General features: G+C 40.2%; 1 protein-coding gene across 1 annotated transcript in view; it reads left to right on the forward strand.

Annotated features, from left to right (window-relative positions):
* The window catches only part of DENND1A (DENN/MADD domain containing 1A), a 462,953-nt gene that overhangs the window by 279,557 nt on the left and 176,628 nt on the right, over positions 1-6,768 (forward strand). The gene's annotated exons all lie outside the window — the stretch shown is intronic.

Consider the following 6,768-nt stretch of genomic DNA (forward strand, 5'->3'; position numbering starts at 1 on the left):
AGTTCTTTTGAGCAAAAAGTAGCTGGCTGTCTCATTTGCCACACTACCATGTGACTACAAACACCCATCTCACCTTGCAACTTGGGGCTGCCTTTTGGGCAGCTATTTGCAGTAGACCCATTCTCCCCCATTTTCCACACGGATGAGGACTGGGCTTTATGGGCAAGTATGGCTTTGATGTTTCTGGTGTGACCTCCATGGCTCTGTTTGCTAGAAGTTCTATAAAGTTATCCTGACTTTCAGATTGAAAGGAGCCAATGTTCCTGGCCATGTGGTGCTGATACGGGGTCGGAGTCAGTGTCCTGGTAGGGGGAGTGTTTTGCCTGGTGGGCACTGGTGCTCCATTGCTGCCAGCTGAGCCCCAGTGGCACTGTGAGGATAGCTATTCCAAAGAGACTGTTTTGTTGACAAATGCCTTGCAGTGAAGATTTCACTGTGAAATTTTGGGGGAGTCATTTGTGTTCTATAAAGATGTTCATTTGTAACAGAATTAAACCATGGTTATTATTCGTGGACTTAATCCACCATGCTGAGTGCTTGTCGCTACCTCTCATTTACTCCTCACACCAGTCTGAGGAAGGTATCCTCTTCCACTTCATCCACAGAACTAGAGAGGTGGAGCCACCACGTGACCCCAGCTCTCTGGGTGCACAGAGCCACCTGGCCCCACCGTCCCTCCTGAGTATCTTCTGCATTCAGGACCTCATTTAGTTAGAATCATAGCCCTAGGGAGTGGTATTCTTTCCTTTTTACAGGGAGAAAAGAGCCTCAGAGAGCACGTGCCTTGCCATAAATCCGACAGCTGGCTAGGAGCAGAACTGAGACTGGGACCCCAGTCTGGATGACACTGAAGTCTGTGCTACCTGCATTGTTTGTGTACTGCCTTTCTCTGCAGCAATGAGAAATAACAGAATTTAGGAGGGAAAATTTTTTTTAAAAAATTTACTTATGATTTTTAATTTATTTTTTATTATACATACATGTGGGGTGCAACACTGATTTTCAATAATTGTGTATAGTGTGTGGGAGTTAGATCAATATAGTTAGCTTATTCATCACTACAATACGCAATCATTCTTTGTGTCCATTGACCAATTCCTCATTAACGCCCCCTTCCTCAACCCCTCCCTTCCCCTTTTCCACCTCTAGTTTTCTAAAAAAAAAAATACCATACACATGTGAGGGTTGCTGGTAACATGTCAGGACAGGGTATATGTTCAGTATCTTAGGGCCTGCTGGTTATGATTTGAGTTCTTTTGCTCTAAGGATTCTGAGTCTTCCATTCCTATTCCCTTTCAGCGGACAGGAAGCCCTTTTTCTTTTTTTAAATTTATCAATATACAATATAGTTGATTTTCGTGTCCCTTTACCAACTCCTCTTTTTCCTCCATCCCAAGAAGCACTTCTTTAAGCCATGGGTATCTTAGGTGTGGGCCTTACAACTGCCCAGTGAGTGTGGAAAGTGAACCTGAGGTGTATCAGGTGCAAGAAATGGCCCAGAGCTCTGAAGTAGCTTGGTATGAGTAATTGGCAGCTCAGAAACCATGGAAAGGACTTGACTGGTCCCATCTGCACTGCTGTGACCCCCTGCTGGCCCTCAGCAGCAAAGGGGAAGAAGTTCTTTAAAGAGTACATTGTCAGGGGGGAAAAATGTGTAAATTACATATATATTACAGTATAACATAGTAGGGACCTCAAGGGAAATAGGAATCAGGCCCAGAAGGGCTCAGAGAAGAGAGTAACAAAAGTTGGGAGAGGATGATGGAAGCCTCCTGAAGATGGAAAATTCCAAGATGCTTTTTAAATGGTTAATGGGGTAGCCTTGGGGCACCAAAGTAACTTGGGCAATTTACTTTTCCTCTCTGAGCCTCAGTTTCCCACTTTAAAAAGAAGAGTACGGGTCTGCTTTTAGGATTATTGTGGGAATTAGTAATATTCATCACAGTGATCCCATGTTGTCAGTGTTCAACAAATGGTACCTGCATTTGTTTTTAATAAAGTTGTTATTGATAATCACAGGCAGGGTTGGGGGATAGTCGGTACCCTGAACACCTGATAATCTCAACTTGTTTGTAGCAGGCTTGAGAATGTTCTACAGTGGTGGTTGCCAGCCTGGATCTCTAGACTCATTAAGGATTCTGAAGATAGTCATGGGGAGGGAAGGTGGTCCATAGGTACTTACTGTCTTTCCGTGGAATGCATAGATTTGATTCTGTTATGCTACATGAACTCTCAAGTTTTCAAGAGGAGAAACCATGTCCTGCTTATCCTTGTGTCCCTTGCATTTGGTATAGGACCTGGCACTTTCAGTGTATCAGCATGTCCACAGTTGACCTTACAATCTCCCTTTTGCCAAAGCTACTTGGTCACTACAGGACAGATTCTGCTTCTTAAACATTTTGCAAATTCACATCCTCTTCTCCATTCTTCCTAAACACCACCTAATCCAAGCTCTTACTTCTCTCCTGCACTCTTACCAGCAGCCTCCAAACTGGTTCATCTGACTAGTCTCCCTCAATCCTTGTTCCTTGTGTACCAGAGTGACCTTTCTAAAAACATAAACTGTATTTCCCTCCGACTTAAAACTGCTCCATCAATGAACGTAAATTTCAGAAAACTTTTTAAGGCAAAAAATACTTCTGTGACTTCCCGTTGTCTATAGATGTGAAGCAAGTTTCCGTTTTGGGTTGTGGAATCAGATGGACCTGTGTTTAAGTCCTGGCTTCCTCACTTAGTAGCCATGTGGCCTTGGGCAAAATTACTTAAGCTCTCTGAGCCTTAGTTTTCTCATAAGGTTATTGTGAGAATTAAATGTAATGTATATAATATATTTAAAATATATATCCTATGAGCACAATAGATGGTTGTTGACGATGAATTATAGATGTGAATGGTGATTAACATGACATTTATGATATGATTCTCCCAAGTCTTTTTTTTTTTTTTTTTAATAGCTTTATCTCTCTCCCCTCCCTGCTTTCAACACTATATTATAGGTGTTTGGAACTGTTAGTAGTTCTCCCAAACTTACATGTTGTTTCATAACTTCATACGTTGCATATGGGATGTCTTTTGTCCCAAATGTCCTATCCTGTTTTTTAATCTCTCACTCATTCTTCAAGACTTACTCTAAACATTATGCTGTAAAAATCTTTCCTGACCTCTCCAAGTAGACTTGACCATATCTTTCTGTATGTCCCCATAGCCCCTTGTATTGCTTGTATAATCATACTGATTAATTACACATTTCTGGCTTTCCCTTTTAGTTGTGAGTTCTTTGAGGGCATGAATTAAGTTTTATTCATCTTTGTTTCCCAAGGAATAGGTAGATGGAAAGGTGGAAGTCACACATTGATTGGGTTATTTGGGTAGATGACATCTTGTAAAACATGGCATCCATGCTGGAAATTTTATTAAATGATGCCTTGGGTCCGCTCCTAGCCATGATGGCTTAATTGGAACTGTATTAATCCTCCTGCCATTAACAATTAAAACTCTGGACAGATAAGAAAACAACTGTTTTCACATATTGGACAATAGTGCAGGACTGCAATCCCTGAGTGAAAGGAAACGAGTGAGGTGAGACCTACCTTCCCCCTGGCTTTCTGCCTTGAGGTATTTTCTAGATGCTGGTGCCAGGAGGGGGATTCCCAGCGAAGCACAACAGTCTTGCTAAGTTGAAAGGTTAAAGATCTGAGTTTGAAGGAGAAATGGTTTAACTTTGTGGGTGACAGTAACAGGAGGGAGCTACTCAGCAAAAGAGCTTCAGAAATCCAAGTTGTCTAAACTGCTCAAGACTCATCTGCTAATCATGTGCAGGGTGAAACTCCCAACAGGGAACTATAAGATGATCAGTTCTCAGAGCTCACTCAGGTCTAGGAATCATTTACATTCTGACAGAACAGAGACCTTGTTCATCACTCAGGACAGTCACTAGAGACCCTTAGAGGACATGACTTGATAGTGGGTCTAAATTAGCTCTAGAGTGAAGGTTATTTTAGTCCTACCCTAACAAAGCTTAAAATTAAGCCTTGAGGGGCCGGCCTGTGGCGCACCCGGGAGAATGCGGCGCTGGGAGCGCAGCGATGCTCCCGCCGCGGGTTCAGATCCTATATAGGAATGACCGGTGCTCTCACTGGCTGAGCGCATTGTGGGTGACACCAAGCCAAGGGTTGCGATTCCCTTACCGGTCATGAAAAAGACAAAAAAAAAAAAATGCCTTGAGAAGCATAAGAGAAGGCTTTAACGGTGCTGGTAATGTTCTGGCTTTTGATCTGATGGCTGATTACATGGAAAGAATTCATCAAGCTGTATACCAATGGGGTGTGCATTTTAAAGTGTATGTTAAACTTCAATTAAGAGTTTTAAGCAAACTTATTTTCTTTTTCAAAGCCTTGAAAAGATCAACCTGATGTGTACGAAATTTAACCTCCTGTCAAAATAAGCTGCAACCCTCTTTAAAAGAAAACAAAATTCAAAACTCAACAGCATAATATTCACAGTATCTAGCATCCTATTTTAAAAGTATGAGACATGTTGAGAATCAGGAAAATGTAACTTGTAAAAATATGAAAATTATTCAATAGAGACAGACTCAGAAATGATAAATAGGATAAGAGTAGCAGGTAAGGACCTTAAAACAGATATTACAAGGATTGTAAATATGCTTATGGATTTAAAGAAAGACCTGAAATGGAAAACATAAAAGAATGAAAGGGATCATCTACAGGTGAAAAATGTAATACCTGGAATGAAAAAAATCACTTAAGATATTAAGAGGAGATGAGACATCACAGAATGAATGATCAACGAACTTGAATAAAAATTATCCAGTAGGAAGCAGAGAAAGGAAAAAGACTGGAAAAAGTTAACAGAACCTCAGTAACTCATAACAAAGTATCAAGAGAACTAATATACATGTAATTGGAGTTACAGAAGGTGAGGAAGGTGGAGAGAGGCAGAAAAAATACTTAAAGAGCTTATAGGCATTTTTTTCCATTTTGATGAAAATGATAAACTCAGAGTTCCAAGAAACTCAACGAGCCTCAAGCATAATGAACCCAAACAAAACCACACAAAGGCACATTATGATAATTGCTCAAAACCAGTGATAAAGAGAAAAGCTTAAAATTGACTAGACAAAAAAGATATGAGGAAGAAGTAATTATAGTATATTTCTTGTCAGAAACTATGTAAGCCAAAAGATAATGGAATGACATTTTTAACATAATGAAAGAAAATTTTTGTTAACCTAGAATTCTATACCCAATGAAAATATGCTTCAAAAATGAAGGCAAAATTAAGACTTTTTCAGACAAATAAAAAATAAGAGAAATAATTGTCAGCAGACCAGCTCTACAAGAAATGTTAAAGGAAGATCTTCAGATGGAAGAAAAATGATACCATAGGGAAACTTGGACAGTAAGTCTTATATGGGTAAATGTAAGAGACTTGTTTTTTCATTTTTAATTTCTATAAAGGATAATTGAGTGTTTAAAGTAAAAATACCAATGTATTGGTGTGTTATTACATAGATAGAAGTAAAATGTATGACAGTAGCACAGAGGACAGGGCAGGGGTTCAAGAATAGAAATGTACTGTTTAAAGGCTTTTGTGTTGTATGTAAACTGGTATATTATTTGAAGGTAGACTGTATTAAGTTAAAGATGTATATTGTAAACCTTCGACAAGTCACTAAGGAAAAAAAAGAGATATATAGCTAATAAGCCAATATTGAAGGTCCACAAGATTTTGAGGGGAAAGAATAAAGGAACTAAACACAGATGGGACAAATAAAAAAGTTAGCAAGATGATAGATTTATCCAACTATATTGATTATTACGTTAAACATACATGGTTTAAATACTCCAATTAAAAGAGATTATTAAGTTATGTGAAAAAGCAAGACTCAATTGTATGCTGTCTATAAGAATTCCACTTTAAATATAGTCAGATAGATGAAAAGTAAAAGAATGGGAAAGATATACCATGTAAACATTAATCAAGACAGAGTTGGTGGGAGAGGAGACAAATCTTCCTTATACTCATAGAAGAATTCCAAATAATATTCTCCTCTCCAGGAGAAGGGGATTAATCTCCCCACCCCCACCTCACTTGGACATGGAATGGACTTGGTGATTCACTTCTCAAAAATAGGGATGTTGGGCCGGCCCGGTGGCACACTCAGTAGAGTGCAGCACTTGGGAGTGTGGCGGCGCTCCCGCCGAGGGTTCGTATCCCATATAGAGACCGGTCCGCTCACTGGTTGAGCACGGTGCAGGCACGACACCGAGGGTTGCGATCCCGTTGCCGGTCGCGGTACAGGCATGACACCAAGGGTTGCGATCCTGTTACCGGTCACAAAAAAAAGACAAAAAGGAAAAAAAAAATTTTTCCTTGCATAGATCTTTAACCTCCTTGGTTAAATTAATTCCTAGGTTTTTTTTTTTATTCTGCATTGTAAATGGGATTGCTTTCTTGATTTCTTTTTCATTTTGATCATTATTGGTGTATAGAAATGCTGCTGATTTTTGTATGTTGGTTTTGTGTCCTGCAAATTTACCAAATCTGTTTATCAATTCTAAGAGTTTTTTGGTGGGTTTTTTTTTTTGTCTTTTTCCGTGTCTGGCAACGGATTGCAACCCTCAGTGTAGCCCCCGTACCGGACCGGGACCGGCAACGGGATCGCAACCCTCGGTGTTGCCCCCGCGCCTCGACCGGCAACGGGATCGCAACCCTCGGTGTCGCGCCCGTACCACGACCGGCCAC

This window comes from Galeopterus variegatus, unplaced genomic scaffold (assembly GCF_000696425.1).
Source record: "Galeopterus variegatus unplaced genomic scaffold, G_variegatus-3.0.2 Scaffold400, whole genome shotgun sequence".
NCBI lineage: Eukaryota > Metazoa > Chordata > Mammalia > Dermoptera > Cynocephalidae > Galeopterus > Galeopterus variegatus.